Consider the following 14,763-nt stretch of genomic DNA (forward strand, 5'->3'; position numbering starts at 1 on the left):
CCCTGCCATTTTGTTGTCATCCAGTTCGGAGAAATCTTTCTGGAACTACACACAATTCTTTTATGTTTCGACCACACGGAATATTGTGATGTTATCTGGAAGCAGGATCACTTCACTGCTAACCCTTCCTTGAGATTATTTCTGAACATTTTTTAAAACAACAACAACACTGGTTGGGACTTCGGATTTTGGAGGGCTCTGCTTTCTACATCCCTCCACCAGCAAAACTCTCCACTGATTCTACTCTTGTATTCCTGTTCTTTAACAGGTTAGGTGACCTTGAGCCAGACATAATAATAATAATAATAATAATAATAATAATAATAATAATAATAAATTTTATTTATATCCCGCCCTCCCCAGCCGAAGCCGGGCTCAGGGCGGCTAACAACAATAAAACAGTACAAAAGTACAGCCCAAACAACACTCTAAAATCATTCATTATAAACATCCTGGAGAGTGAAGTCTAATGGGCCTTAGAAAACACTGCAAATAACAAGGCCAGTGGAAGTGATGGTATTCCAGCTGAACTATTTAAAATTTTAAAAGATGATGCTGTTAAGGTGCTACACTCAATATGCCAGCAAGTTTGGAAAACTCAGCAGTGGTCAGAGGATTGGAGAAGATCAGTCTACATCCCAATCCCAAAGAAGGGCAGTGCAAAAGAATGCTCCAACTACTGCACAATTGCACTCATTTCACACGCTAGCAAGGTTATGCTTAAAATTCTACAAGGCAGGCTTAAGCAGTATGTGGACCGAGAACTCCCAGAAGTGCAAGCTGGATTTTGAAGAGGCAGAGGAACCAGAGACCAAATTGCAAACATGTGCTGGATTATGGAGAAAGCTAGAGAGTTCCAGAAAGACATCTGTCTCCTGAGAAATCTCTATGTGGGACAAGAAGCTACAGTTAGAACTGGATATGGAACAACAGATTGGTTGAAAATTGGGAAAGGAGTGTGACAAGGCTGTATATTGTCTCCCTGCTTATTTAACTTATATGCAGAATTCATCATGCAAAAGGCTGGGCTAGATGAATCCCTAGCCGTAATTAAGATTGCTGGAAGAAATATCAAAAACCTCAGATATGCAGATGACACAACCTTGATGGCAGAAAGTGAGGAGGAATTAAATACCCTTTTGATGAGGGTGAAAGAGGAGAGCACAAAATATGGTCTGAAGCTCAACATCAAAAAAAGAAGATCATGGCCACTGGTCCCATCACCTCCTGGCAAATAGAAGGTGAAGAAATGGAGGCAGTGAGAGATTTTACTTTCTTGGGCTCCATGATCACTGCAGATGGTGACAGCAGCCACGAAATTAAAAGACACCTGCTTCTTAGGAGAAAAGCAATGACCAACCTAGACAGCATCCTAAAAAGCAGAGACATCACCTTGCCAACAAAGGTCCGTATAGTTAAAGCTATGGTTTTCCCAGTAGTGATGTATGGAAGTGAGAGCTGGACCATAAAGAAGGCTGATCGCTGAAGAATGGATGCTTTTGAATTCTGGCGCTGGAGGAGACTCTTGAGAGTCCCATGGACTGCAAGAAGATCAAACCTATCCATTCTTAAGGATATCAGCCCTGAGTGTTCACTGGAAGTACAGATCCTGAAGCTGAGGCTCCAATACTTTGGCCACCTCATGAGAAGAGAAGACTCCCTGGAAAAGACCCTGATGTTGGGAAAGATGGAGGGCACAAGGAGAAGGGGACGACAGAGGACGAGATGGTTGGACCGTGTTCTTGAAGCGACCGGCATGAGTTTAACCAAACTGTGGGAGGCAGTGGAAGACAGGAGTGCCTGGCGTGCTCTAGTCCAGGGGGTCACGAAGAGGCGGACACAACTAAACTATTAAACAACAACAGCAACAGGTTAGCAGCCCACAGGAGGACACCTTTTCTCACCTTGCCACGTTCCCATGTAGTTAGGGCCTTTGCGAAATTTAAGTACACTGTGTTCATCAGCAAAACCCACACAACTGATTTTTTACATTCTCAAAGAACTCTAAAAGCTTAGGACTCATCCACACCCAAGGCTGGATTTAGGTTTGAGGAGGCCTTAAGCCAGGCACCCCCAAACTCGGCCCTCTAGATGTTTTGGGACTACAGTTCCCATCATCCCTGACCACTGGTCGTGTTAGCTAGGGATGATGGGAGTTGTAGTCCCAAAACAGCTGGAAGGCCGAGTTTGGGGATGCCTGCCTAAGGCTAGCTACTGAAGGTAATGGGGCCCTTTATATGTCCAGCTGCCCTTTGTCAACAACTATTTGTTGCTGTTTCCTCTGCTGAACATATGCTATAAGGTAATTTGTGGACCTAATAAAAACAAAAAAAAAATCCCTTCCAGTAGCACCTTAAAGACCAACTAAGTTAGTTCTTGGTATGAGCTTTCGTGTGCATGCACACTTCTTCAGATGGACCTAATAGCTATCTAAAGCCATTTTATTTGTCTTTCATCTTATATTTTGGAAATGTACATGCAGTTTATTTTTCCTTTAATTTTTTTGCGGTCCCCAAGAGAGTGGGGCCCTAAGAAATAGTTTGTTTAGCTTATTCGTAAATCTGGCCCTGATCCACACCCACCTTTGTTCCACAGTTCCCTGTCTGAGTGCATATATATATATATATATATATGCTTCTTCAGAAGCTCACCTCCGTCTAATCCAGCGGGGTCCCCTCAGCCTCTGCATCTTAGGCAGCTCCCAAGGCAGAACACCTAAATCAATCTTCCCGAGAAGCACCTGCAAAAGCTCCTCTTAGTCCCCCGCCACAAAGCCCACATCCGCCCAGAGCAACACTCACCCATCCTCAGAAATGCTCCAAGAATATGCCTGGAGGGGGTCAGGAGAACGTCCCTGGCGTTGCCTTGAGGCATCAGGAGGCGCAGGGTCCGGCAGCTGACTTCACGGGGCACGCTCACACTTTCACTTCCCCAGTGCTTCAAAAAGGTCATGGAAAAGCATTAAAAATGCTCAGTTACCTGAGGTTCTGCCCACCCCGGCAAGCAGCAGCCCGCCCCACTCAACAAAAGAAGCGCAACAATTTGGGGGCTTTCGCCGCCCTCCTCCCTAACAAAAATTCTGGGCACTTTCCCCGGCAAACGTCACTGGGTCTTCCCCGAGTTGGGTTTCGCACTAGGCATGGCACCAGCAGAAGTGTGGCCACTCTCGAGCCCCGCCCGGGCATCTATCCCCCCGTTTGCAGAACTGGGGGGAATCCGGGGCGCGAAGGGGCATGGCGGTGCCAGCTGTGCCCGCAGAGAGAGGTCGCCCGCCCGTCCCTTTCCCACGACCCGGCGAGGCTGCCCAGGCCGGGCGCAGCCCCGCTTATCTGCCCGACCCTCCACCTTCCCTCCCATCGCGGGGAGACCCACCGGGTTGAGCGACAGCGGCGGCGACAGCTGATCTTGCGCGCGCTCCCGAGATCCCGCGGCGCGGGGCAGGCTGGGAATTGCTGTCCCCGTGAGTTGGTGAGTCCACTGAAAGGCGGGGCCCTGGAACGGATCCCAAAATCGGTCCCGAGCAGGATCCGCTCCTATTGCCTGCGTCGCCGCCGCCGCCACCTCCCGCTTAGCTTCGCCCTTGCGCCTCCTCCGCTTGGAAGGGGTCCCCCAGCAGCCAGGGTCATCTAGTCCCACCCTTTGCAGTGCAGGAATCTCCACTGAGATGATTCCTTCTTCCTATTAACCCCCCTTCCTGCCTAAGGAGATCCCGTAAAGTGCAACAGATCAATGGGGCTGCCTGCCTCTCAGGGAGACTGTATCGCATTCTGTGTATGCTCAGGGGTCTCCAGTATCGCTCCCATGCTCCATGCCTTTTAAACAAGCCCAGAATCTGATGCTGTGCCTTCCTCGCTTCCGTGCTCACCCCGTCTGCCCTGCCTCTCTTCCTCTGGATCTCAGCTGCGTGTGCGCAACGCGCGTGCAAAGCAGCGTCACTGGGCCCGGGGCTGCGCTGCGGGTGGAAGGCATGGGATGACGCGACATCGCGGGCGCAAGACAGCATCTTCCGGGAAAGTTCTCTGCAAAAAGCGCAGCGCAGCTTTCTGTCTGAAGCCGACAACTCTGGATCAGGGCTGCCGCGCGAACCTTTTGCGAGAGATTTGGGGCAGCGGAGATGCGAGGAGGGATCCGGCCCTTGCCTTCTTGCCGTGCAAGGGCTTTACTCTAGAGAAGGGTGGCCACTCAGGCGCAAAAAAATTCTCCTTGGCCGTGGCAGAAGCCGTGAAATAGAGAACAGAGGCATGGCGGGCTGGGGGAGGCAGAAGGGAGAGAGAGACTTGAGAAACAGGCTGGGCGGGGAGGAAGGGAGAGAAAGAAAGAAAGAGGTCTAGATGGGGCCTATGCCATCTGCAGGCAAAGGCCAGTAGTGGGCATGGTGGGAAAGTCAGAGGGCACGACATGGGCAGCAAGCAGAGGCCTCTATGTTCGAGGGTGCCCCTTGCATGCCCAGCCTTGCTCACAGCTGGCAAGGGCCTCCCATCGTCTTGCCACAAAGATGCCCTCCTCCCGGATCTGGCAGTGCCTGCTTGAAGAGGGTCTCGCCCACCACTTGGGCACAAATGGCACAGGGCGGCATTTCCAGGAGTCGGCACGGTGCCCAGCCAGAAGGGAGGAGCGGAGGGGGCACCGGGCCAGACAGAACCCCAGTGACAGACGGCGCTGGGAGGGGTGGGACAGACAGTTAATTGCAGGCCTGCTTCATTTGTACTCAATTAACAGACTGGAGAGCTGGTGCCAAGGAAATGCCAGGAACAGGGACCCAGAGGCGGGGGGCGGGGAGGTGAGAGGAAGGTGGGGGGCATGGAGGGAAGGAGAGAGAGAAAAATCACCCAACATTAGCACCCAAAGGGAGCAAGCATGGCAACTAGCCAGGGTTAGATTTGGGGTGAGGAGCAATACATTTAACAATGTAAAATATCTTCATCCAATTAAAAAGTAAAACTCTGGATACTGAAGCCCCAGAGGGTTTAACCCTCTCTCACCGCAGCCATGCTCTTATGCAGAAGGCACTGTCACGAAAAGTGATGCTGACCCCCCCCCTCCTGACATGGCTGTTTTCTTCTTTCTTTTTTTTTAAAGGCTTATTAGATAAAAGACCGGAAGCTTTTTTGCTAGGTCTAATGGGAAGGGAGATTAAAATAAAAGATCAGAATTTGTTTATGTATGCTAAAACCGCCGCAAGAACCTAAAGGTAAAGGGACCCCTGACCATTAGGTCCAGTCGTGGCCGACTCTGGGGTTGCGGCGCTCATCTCCCTCTACTGGCCGAGGGAGCCGGCATACAGCTTCCAGGTCATGTGGCCAGCAGGACTAAGCCGCTTCTGGTGAACCAGAGCAGCACACGGAAACGCTGTTTACCTTCCCGCTGGAGCGGTACCTATTTATCTACTTGCACTTTGACGTGCTTTTGAACTGCTAGGTTGGCAGGAAAAGGGACCCAGCAACGGGAGCTCACCCCGTCGCAGGGATTCGAACCGCTGACCTTCTGATCTACAAGTCCTAGGCTCTGTGGCCCCAAAATGGAAAACACAAGATATACCAACCATCCAGGAGTGGCAGGTGAAGATGACAGATTTTGCGGAACTTGACAAATTGACAGGGAGGATCTGGGACCAAGAGGACCAGAGATACAATAACAATTGGAGTAAATTTATTGAATACCTAAAGGAGAACTGTAAAAACTTAAATACACCAGCAGGACTGGAATAATACCTTCAATGTAAAATAGTAGAGCTATAAGAGTAATATACACAATAAGAATGTCATAAATATACCAACTGAAGGGAGGGAGGGAAGTCAAGACTCGGCAGAGTCAAAGAGAATATATTGTGATGGTACAGATTGTTGGAAAAAGAATACTTAAAGAAAACAATAAAAATTTATTGGGGGGGGGAGATAAAATTCCTAGAGAATTAATGGGCTGTCTGTGGGGAGAGGGGACATGTCTCCAGATTATATCATCCCGTAGCAAACTCATTCCCTGAGCTTAGAATGTTATTGCCTGGGTGGGGGCCAATAAATTGAATTTTGGAAAGACGAAGGTGTGGGGTGTCTTCCAAGTTCTCAAGTCCAAGAGATGGGGGGTGACAGCTTGTTCTGGGTGGGCTTGCAGGCCCCTGGGAGGAGCAGGGCCAGAGCTTGGGGTGTCTCTTGGAGCCAACATTTTCTCTTGAGGCCACAGTTACCCCAGTGGCCAGGAGTGCTGGTCTCCGCCTCTGCCTGGTTCACCACCTCCAGCCCCTTTTGGACAGAGATGAGAAGGCACCAAGTAAGCCTCCCTGGGGAGAGCATGCCGCAAACAGGCAGCCACCTCCAGAAAAGGCCCTGTTCTCGTGTTACTGGACCTCTCACAAACCACTTAGAGGGTCTTTCAACAATCTGGTGGAATCTGAGGGCTGGAAGAACTCGAAGGAGCCAAAAATGAAGAACATACGCATCTGTGTGTGTGTGTGTGTGTGTGTGTGAGAGAGAGAGAGAGAGAGAGAGAGAGAGAGAGAGAGAGAGAGAGAGAGATGTGCATGTTCTTTTTTGGCGATCCCTCATAGGCAAGTAAGATTGTCTTCCATGAATATGTTCTTAACAGTGAGTCTGTAAGTGACTGTGGAGGCCAATTCTGGATCCACACGTCCTTCCACAGCGGGGACATAGTTTTCCGGGCAGGAGTTGATCACGGTGTGGATTTGCCAAGCGTGCCTTCCTCTTAGCTTAGTTCGTACTCTCTCTCTCTCTCTCTCTCTCTCTCTCTCTCTCTCTCTCACACACACACACACACACACACACACACACAGACTGTGGTGTGTATCTGAAGAAGTGTGCATGTACACGAAAGCTCATACCAAGAACTGACTTAGTTGGTCTTTAAGGTGCTACTGGAAGGAATTTTTTTTTGTTTTGACTATGGCAGACCAACACGGCTACCTATCTGTAACACACACAGACAGCGCTTCAGTGCAAAGATGGGCATTCCCCCTGCTGCCTTTTGTACAGTTTGCTGAGTTAGATTAACAGGGACGTGGGGTGGTGGGAGATTTTATTTTTTTGTGGGGGGCACAGTGCCAGCCACTTCCCCATCACCCTCCCTGCAGCAGCCACCCAAAGGGGCATCAGCTGAATGGGCAGTTTGATGGCCCCAGGGCCTTGGCAGCAGTCGCTGAAGCGTGGGAGGGGGATTCCTTTCCTTGCATGCCTGTCCCCCCCCCATCTACATTGAAAGGCCTTTTTTGTGCAAAGGGTGGGGGTGGATTCCAGCAGGCAGCTCCTAGGGAACAGCCAGCAGAGACTCTTTCCAGGGAGGGCCACCCTGATGGGCTCCAGCTTCCACTCTGGCCGCTGCCAGCCCCCTCCCCCAGGAAGCCACCCATTGGGAAGCCGGGCATGACTGAGCATGCAAGGCACCCATTCTGCCCTGCCGCAGTCCAGCGGTCCCTTCCTGATGCCAGGACATGCGCTGCCAGTTACCTTGAGGGACAGGCAACGTTCAAGGAGAAGCACGGGCCTGCCAGACCCTGATTGGGATCCTGCTGCCAAGGTAGGTGCTGCTGCCCTCTGAGCTTCTGCCATCCCCTCAGGTGCCTTGGCATGATCTGCACCCTTGTGAACCATCTTCTAGCACAAACCCTGCTTCAAGTCCCAGCCAGGAAGGTTGGAGGAGGCCTGGCAGGGCTTCATCTGGGACGAATTCAGGCTTGAAGGTACAGCCTGTTCGGGATAAGGAACAGAAGTGCTCTTGGGTGCACCAGGTAGCCTGCTTTTGCCCAGCTTTGACGTGTGTGGTAGCTGAGCCCCTTCCTGCAGGATGTGGATCAGGCCACAACAACACACGCCTCGGTCACCTCCGGGCTAGATTACTGCGATTTGCTCTGTATCTACATCCCCTTGCATGTCCACTAAGGGAAAACAAGGCATGTTGTACTTGACTGCTATCTATGTATCACATCCCACAATAAATGTTTAAAATCATGCCTGGCCTGCAGTAAGTGGGTGGAGAAATCCTCTGGTGGGCATCCACCGGAGCTGACTCTTGGGAGACTCCAGATGGAAAACAGAAAGTCCAGCAGGGCTGGAGAAGTTTGCCTTGGCCGTGGGGTGTCTTCTTTTTGTCCCTGGGCCTGCCATGAAGCGAGATCTGGCGTTTGCCACTCAAAGGCTGCTCTGCCTTCTCTCTCTCTCTCTCTCTCTCTCTCTCTCTCTCTCTCTCTCTCTCTCTCCTCTAGTGTCTTGGAGAGCAGGAACAGACTGAAGGTTTAACTTGGCAAGGGAGATGAAAGGATGAGAAAAGCTTCACCCACATAAATTCTGTGTGTCAGGCTGCTGTTAAAGGCATGAGGACAGGGCCAGGGAAAAGCTGGCGAGCTCTGTGCCCACTTGCTTGGTTGTGTGACTGTCAGCAGGACTTGAGAACCCTCTCTGCCACAAATTTGCCTTTTTAATGTTGTTGTTTAGTCGTTTAGTTATGTCCACCTCTTTGTGACCCCTGGACCAGAGCACGCCAGGCCTTCCTGTCTTCCACTGCCCCCGTAGTTTGGTCAATGTCATGCTGGTCGCTTCGAGAACACTGTCTAACCATCTCGTCCTCTGCCATCCCCTTCTCCCTGTGCCCTCTATCTTTCCCAACATCAGGTTTTTTTTCCAGGAGTCTTCTCTTCTCATGAGGTGGCCAAAGTCTTGGAGCCTCAGCTTCAGGATCTGTCCTTCCAGTGAGCACTCGGGGCTGGTTTCCTTCAGAATGGATAGGTTAGATCTTATTGCAGTCCACGGGACTCTCAAGAGTCTTCTTGAATTTGTCTAATCCTCTTTTAAAGTTGGTGGTCATCACTGTATCAGTCCATTTTGCTCAGTACAGTGTAACCTCAGGTTACAGACGCTTCAGGTTACAGACTCAGCTAACCCAGAAATAGTACCTCGAGTTAAGAACTTTGCTTCAGGATGAGAACAGAAATCATGTGGTGGTGGTGTGGCAGCAGAAGGAGGCCCCATTAGCTAAAGTGGTATCTCAGGCTAAGAACAGTTTCAGGTTAAGAACAGACCTCCAGAACGAATTAAGTTCTTAACCCGAGGTACCACTGTATTGGCTCTTAGCTGAAGGTCGGTGGCTTTCTGGGGTTTCAGGACAGGTGTCATTCCCAACCCCACCTGGAGATGCCAGGGATTGAAGCTGGCACCTTCTGCATGCCAAGCAGGTGCACTGTCTCCCTGAGTTTACCCTTCTTCCCCTTGGATTTGCACCAGCCAGGCTGTGAACCAGAGCTTATTGCCATCAGTTCCCTGGAAGGGGGAAGGCAGCCTTTCCCAACCCGGTGCACCCCAAAGGTTTGGGACTACAACCCCCATCAGCCCCAACAAGCGCAGGCCAGTGTGAGCTGCAGTCTAAAACATCTGGAGGGCGCCTGGTTGGGGAAGGATGAGGTGTTCCTCTGAACATATGCAGAGTGCCTCCTCTCGCTGCCAGCTTGCATCTCGCTTTGGGGGCCGTGGGAAAAGCTGAATGCAGTGTTGTTACTCCCTGCTTCTTTCTGTCAGCAAATGGGGGGGGGCAAGGCAGACGGGGGGAGGGATTGGCAACTGGAGAGGGGAGCTCTCATTGGCAGCCCCCCCCCCCCGGGGATCAGCAAGGGCAGCGTGAGGCGCTTAAGCCGGCTGCAGCGGCCGAGGGAGTCGGATTAAGGGATCCGGGAGGTGGCTGTGCTTGGCTGGCTCTTCCTTATTAAGTCTCATTTTTAATAAGCGTCCAGCCAAGGGAAACGACAGAAAGAGCGAATACGTGCTGGGGGTGAAGATGGGCAGGCTGGGTCCTCGGGGGCGGATTCTCTCTCTGTGTGTGTGTAGGGAAAAGCTCAGCCTTGCATCCGAAGGGAAAGTCAAAAAACAGGAGGCCTGGCTCAGAGGCAACCCTGTCGTGAAGCAAAGGCAACTCTGCTGGGGTATTTGGGGACTGGTTGAAGCCCAGCAGAGACAGAGGCAGGGAGATCTATAGGAAGAGATGGAGGCAGGGAGACCTGTAGAAACGAAGTTGAGCAGTTGGGGGAGTGGTGCAGGAAAAACAACTTACTCCTTAACTTAAAGAAAACAAAAGAGATTATTGTGGACTTTAGGAAATGTAAATTGAATATTCAGCCACTGATTATTGAGGGGAAGTGCGTGGAACAGGTCTCGGTGTTTCGATTTCTGGGAATGGAGTTGAGAGATGATCTTTGCACCACGGCACCAGATATGCCTAAGATGGCCCTCTGTAAAGCAGTAGATTCCTCACCATTGCCTCCATAAACTCCCCATTGTGCTTGACAACACACCGTCCCTGAGAGGTGGGCTTTAACTGATTCCCATTTTCCAGCTGGGAAACTGAATCTGGGAAATGGAGCCGCTCGCCCAGGCCTCTGCAGCAGCCCCAAGCCCAGCTTGCTTGTTGGCCCCTGGGCTACACTGGCTGTCGTACGTCTCTGAATCCTGGCGGGGCTTGCCTCTTAATTAATCCCTTTGGAAAGGGACCACCAAGCCCATCTTGACAGGGGCTCATTATTCCTAGAAGCACAGGAAGACGTTCTTCTTGTCAGCGAGAACTGGCAGGACTTTCCTTTCTTCCTGGCTGCACAAAGTTCGCAAAGCGCCATGGCTGCGGCTGCATCAGAGAGCCTGCCACTGCTGGCTCCTGGAGGACAGATCCAGAGACAGTGGTCCCTTGGTTCTCAAACTTAATCCATTCCGGAAGGCCTTTCCAAAACCAAAGCATTCCAAAACTGAGGCACGCTTTCCCATAGAAAGTAATGCAAAACGGATTAATCTGTTCCAGACTTTTAAAAACAACCCCTAAAACAACAATTTAACATGAATTTTACTATCTAACAAGACCATGGATCCATAAAATGAAAGCAATAAACAATGTACAGTCACACCTCATGTTACATTTGCTTCATGTTATGTTTTTTCAGGTTGCGTCCTGCAGCGACCAGGAAGTACTGGTGTTTAAAGTTAAATATTACAAATATTATGTCTGAATATATCCTTCCAACTCGACAGCTCAGGGAAGTCACCTAACTTTAAAAATAATCTCCTTTCCCAGTTCCCCCCATTCCAAAGCTATTTTCCCCTGGCAAAAGGACTCCAGGAAGTTCTCAGAGGTGAAAATTGCTGAGCTCATTGTTAGCCAGAGGAAGCCAAATCTCATCACCTGACTCGCCTCAGGCTCCAGACATGCAAAGGAACTTCTATTGTACTTTTGGGTGGTGGGTACTTAAGACATATTTGTCTATGCTAATCTAATACCTGAGTCTTGCCCTGCCACGTCTGCTTATGCTAATATTGTACCAAGGACTTGTCTGAGCATGTTTACCAAGGTTAACCCCTCCCCTTTTGTGACATGTCAGTGATGCAGTAATGATGCTGTACGAACTGTATTCTGGGATATGGTGGGAAGTTTTAAAAGTCATTGTCATCCCTTCCTCGGGATTCAAAATTTGCTTTTTGAACCTATTGGTCTACAGCTATTTGCTCCGGTTGGCTGGACTCCTTCCTTTATTCCGCAGGGACCCGCGGGCTCTGCCTGACCAGCTGGGGGACTGAGCAGCCTCACACCTAGATTTTTCCTTAACACCGGAAAGGGTTACTTCCGGGTTTTGCCGCTTGTGCGTGTGCAGACAAGCAAAATGACGTCACGCGCATGCACAGAAGTGTGAATCGCAACCCGCACATGCGCAAATGCGGCGCTGTGGGTTGCGTTCTTTTCATGTTGCGAACGGGCCTCCGGAACGGATCCCGTTCGCAACCAGAGGTACCACTGTACTGTAGTCACACAATCAATCATTAGCTGAACTGGGTTCCACACAGTCACAAAAACAAAAAATAAGAGCCGCAAAAACAAAAACGCAAAATAAATAGCAAAAACAGACAGACCTCCATGTGGCACTCAAAACCGAAGTGTGGCATTCAAATCGGAAGCGTAACACTCAAAACGGAGCATGTTCAGCTTCCGAAAAATGTTCGCAAACCGGAACACTTACTTCCGGGTTTGCAGTGTTTGGGTTCCAAGTTGTTTGAGTACCAAGGCGGTTGAGAACCAAGGTGCCACTGTACCTTGGAAGCACCACCTGCAGCACTTTGATGTAAAGGGGTGAAGGATCCATGGGCAACTGCCACCGGGCTTCCCCTTCCTTCCTTCCTTCCTTCCTTCCTTCCTTCCTTCCTTCCTTCCTTCCTTCCTTCCTTCCTTCCTTCCTTTTGATTTAGGCAAAACAAACTTACAATAACGGCAAAATCAGTCAGCATTTCAATAAGGATACCAGCAATGCATTTCAAAACATTATATCAACATTTTAGCAACGTCTTCACAGCAATTAACTGAAAAGCATCCCCCCCCAACCCAACCGAAAGCACTGCATAGATGTTAAAAATTAACTATATGAAAGCACCCAACACCAGTCACTTCAGTAGCGGGAGTTTTCAAAATCTCAACAAACTGGTTTGGTCGCTCACCTTATCTCTAGATTGCCCTCCACCCAGGGTGTCTGTGCTCATTCAATGCCACCCATTCTCAAAGTGTGCAATATTGCAATCTTATGCACCCGGGTATAAGGGTGTGCTCACATTATGCCCTTAGAACGCAGCAGACCTGTTGTTTTTCAGGTGGGGTCATTTCTGTTTCTATACATGCCAGCGGGCATAGATGGGCCAGTAATGTCTTCAGTCCATGTAACAGTGTTCAAGGTTTGGCTAGAGAAGAACGAGGGAGTTATTTATTTCATACAATTTATACGGTGCTTGATTTTGTGTGGGGGGGGGGGAACACACCACAAAGTGGTTTTAATAATAATAATAATAATAATAAAAATAATAATAATAATAATAAATTATTTATACCCTGCCCATCTGGCTGGGTTTCCCCAGTCACTCTGGGTGGCTCCCAACAGAATATTAAAAACACGATAAAACATCAAACATCAAAACTTCCCTAAACAGGGCTGCCTTCAGGTGTCTTCTAAAAGTCAGATAGTTGTTTATTTCCTTGACATCTGATGGGAGGGCGTGCCACAGCGAGGGAGCCACCACCGAGAAGGCCCTCTGCCTGGTTCCCTAAACAGTAAAATCAGTAAAACTAAAAGAGTAAAGCAGTAAAATCAAGAAAAACTTACCAAAGTTAGAACACTAAAATGGATTAAAACTACACAGTGAGTGCATGGGAAACAGGAATGTGGGCACAGCCTAAGACCAAGCAGGATTGTCTTCCGAGCGGAGACCCGCAGGATCCCACAGTTGATCAGCTACCCTTTCCTTCCTCACCGGGTCATCTGTGAAGTGCCTCTGCCCTCCCACCAATGGAACTCACTGCCATAGGATTGTGTTGAGGCCATTGTGAGAGTGGTGGCATCTGTATTTCCCAAAATAGGCAGGTCAGGTAGCAGGTGGGGCCACGAGGTAGCAGAGGAGCTGGCATTTATACTCAAGGATGTTTCTCAAGGTTTGCAGGGCACCAAACAGGGACTGGGGAGGTAAAGTTTCCCTTTTCCATTTTTAAAAAGGCCCATTTTCAGATATATGATGAATGAATGAATTTTTATTATTTTGGCCACAGACCAGTTCCAGTCCACATACAATATCAAGGAAGTAATGAGGCATCTAATCATAGCCTGCATTTTTATCAAGGCTTATATATTAATCAGGATCTGTATTTTAAAATGAGCTTAAAGATTTTCAAATGTTTCATGCCAGGCAGAAGACCAGCTGCCTAAAAACCTTGGCAAGATGTTTATCCTCCTGGACAAGGGGGCCCCCTGATTTATAGCAGAAAACAATTCTCAAAGTCGTAAAAAGGGAATTACAGGCTGAGAGGCAAGGTTACACTGACCCTACAAATTAAGAGTTGGCAAATAGTAAAATGAGCCATATCTTCTTCCTAAGGTTAAAAGGCCAAGAGCAAATGGAAAAGCAGCTGGCTTGGCTGGAGAAGGGGAGTGTAAACAGAAGAAGAGGCTTTTTTCCTATTTTATTTTGAGGCTGTAAACTGTTCCTTTTTACTTTGAGAAGGTTTATTCTTTTAAAAAGGCTACCTATGATAATGTATGAAATATATTAGCTTAAATGTAATTATGCAAAGGATCTAGAAAGAAAGAAATGTTAAATTCTTATTTCATAGAGTCATATTGCAATAGGAAACCAGAGGGGCAAACGAGCCTAGCCCCCTGCCAGACAGGAGACGCCATCGAGCACTCCTGATATATGGTTGTCAGGCCTTTTGTTTAAAGACCTCCAAAAGAAGGAGATCTTTCAATGATAAACTCTGAAATCTGTTTAAGATAAAAATTTAAAACTATTAACCATCTGTTTTGGAGGGCAATAGGGCAAGGAGGGCAAGAGGTGAGCTGGTAATTAAGGTTCCTTGTTGAGACAACTGTAAGATATATGACTACTTATTTGTCATTGATAGATAGAAGAATATATAGCTTTTTGTTTCCCCTAAAAGGCAAAAGGAAATGGGTGTATCTTTTGTGATTGGTTCTAGCAAACAGCCAATGGGAATTTCAACCAGGCTGATTGGACAGAGGCAGCCAAAGGAGGAGCAAGGAGGCTGGGCTGAGGGAATATAAGTGCTGGCCATAATGGCAGGAGCCCAGGCCAGAGCTTGGTAACCATATACCACTGTGCCTCTCATTTATTTGTCTGACAAATAAATTATTATTTTAATTTCTCTATTGCTGCGTTGAATATTTCATTCCATCTAAGCATTAACCACAAGCAGGGTGCTACAGTCATAAATCACGATAGGGATACATTTGAA

At 48.9% G+C, this 14,763-nt stretch overlaps 1 protein-coding gene and 1 long non-coding RNA gene across 3 annotated transcripts in view; one reads left to right on the forward strand and one right to left on the reverse strand.

Moving 5' to 3' along the window:
• Position 1: 1 nt before the first annotated feature.
• Positions 2 to 3,858, reverse strand: LOC309378865. Of its 2 annotated transcripts, none has more exons than XR_014172219.1 (3): positions 3,373 to 3,858; positions 2,802 to 2,937; positions 2 to 45 (listed from the first exon to the last, which is right to left on the reverse strand). It is a non-coding gene; the product is annotated as an uncharacterized lncRNA (long non-coding RNA). The 2 variants fall into 2 exon arrangements; XR_014172220.1 differs by lacking the exon at positions 2 to 45 and adding an exon at positions 454 to 1,227.
• A 3,544-nt stretch (positions 3,859 to 7,402) lies between these two features.
• SHANK3 (SH3 and multiple ankyrin repeat domains 3) overlaps positions 7,403 to 14,763 on the forward strand; it is a 436,398-nt gene continuing 429,037 nt past the window's right edge. Inside the window, exon 1 of the mRNA XM_081926705.1 lies at positions 7,403 to 7,527. The gene's annotated coding sequence lies outside the window, so the exon portion shown is untranslated. The remainder of the gene's footprint in view (positions 7,528 to 14,763) is intronic.

Source organism: Podarcis melisellensis (genome assembly GCF_964234715.1).
Source record: "Podarcis melisellensis genome assembly, chromosome: 10".
In the NCBI taxonomy this organism is placed as follows: Eukaryota; Metazoa; Chordata; class Lepidosauria; order Squamata; family Lacertidae; genus Podarcis; species Podarcis melisellensis.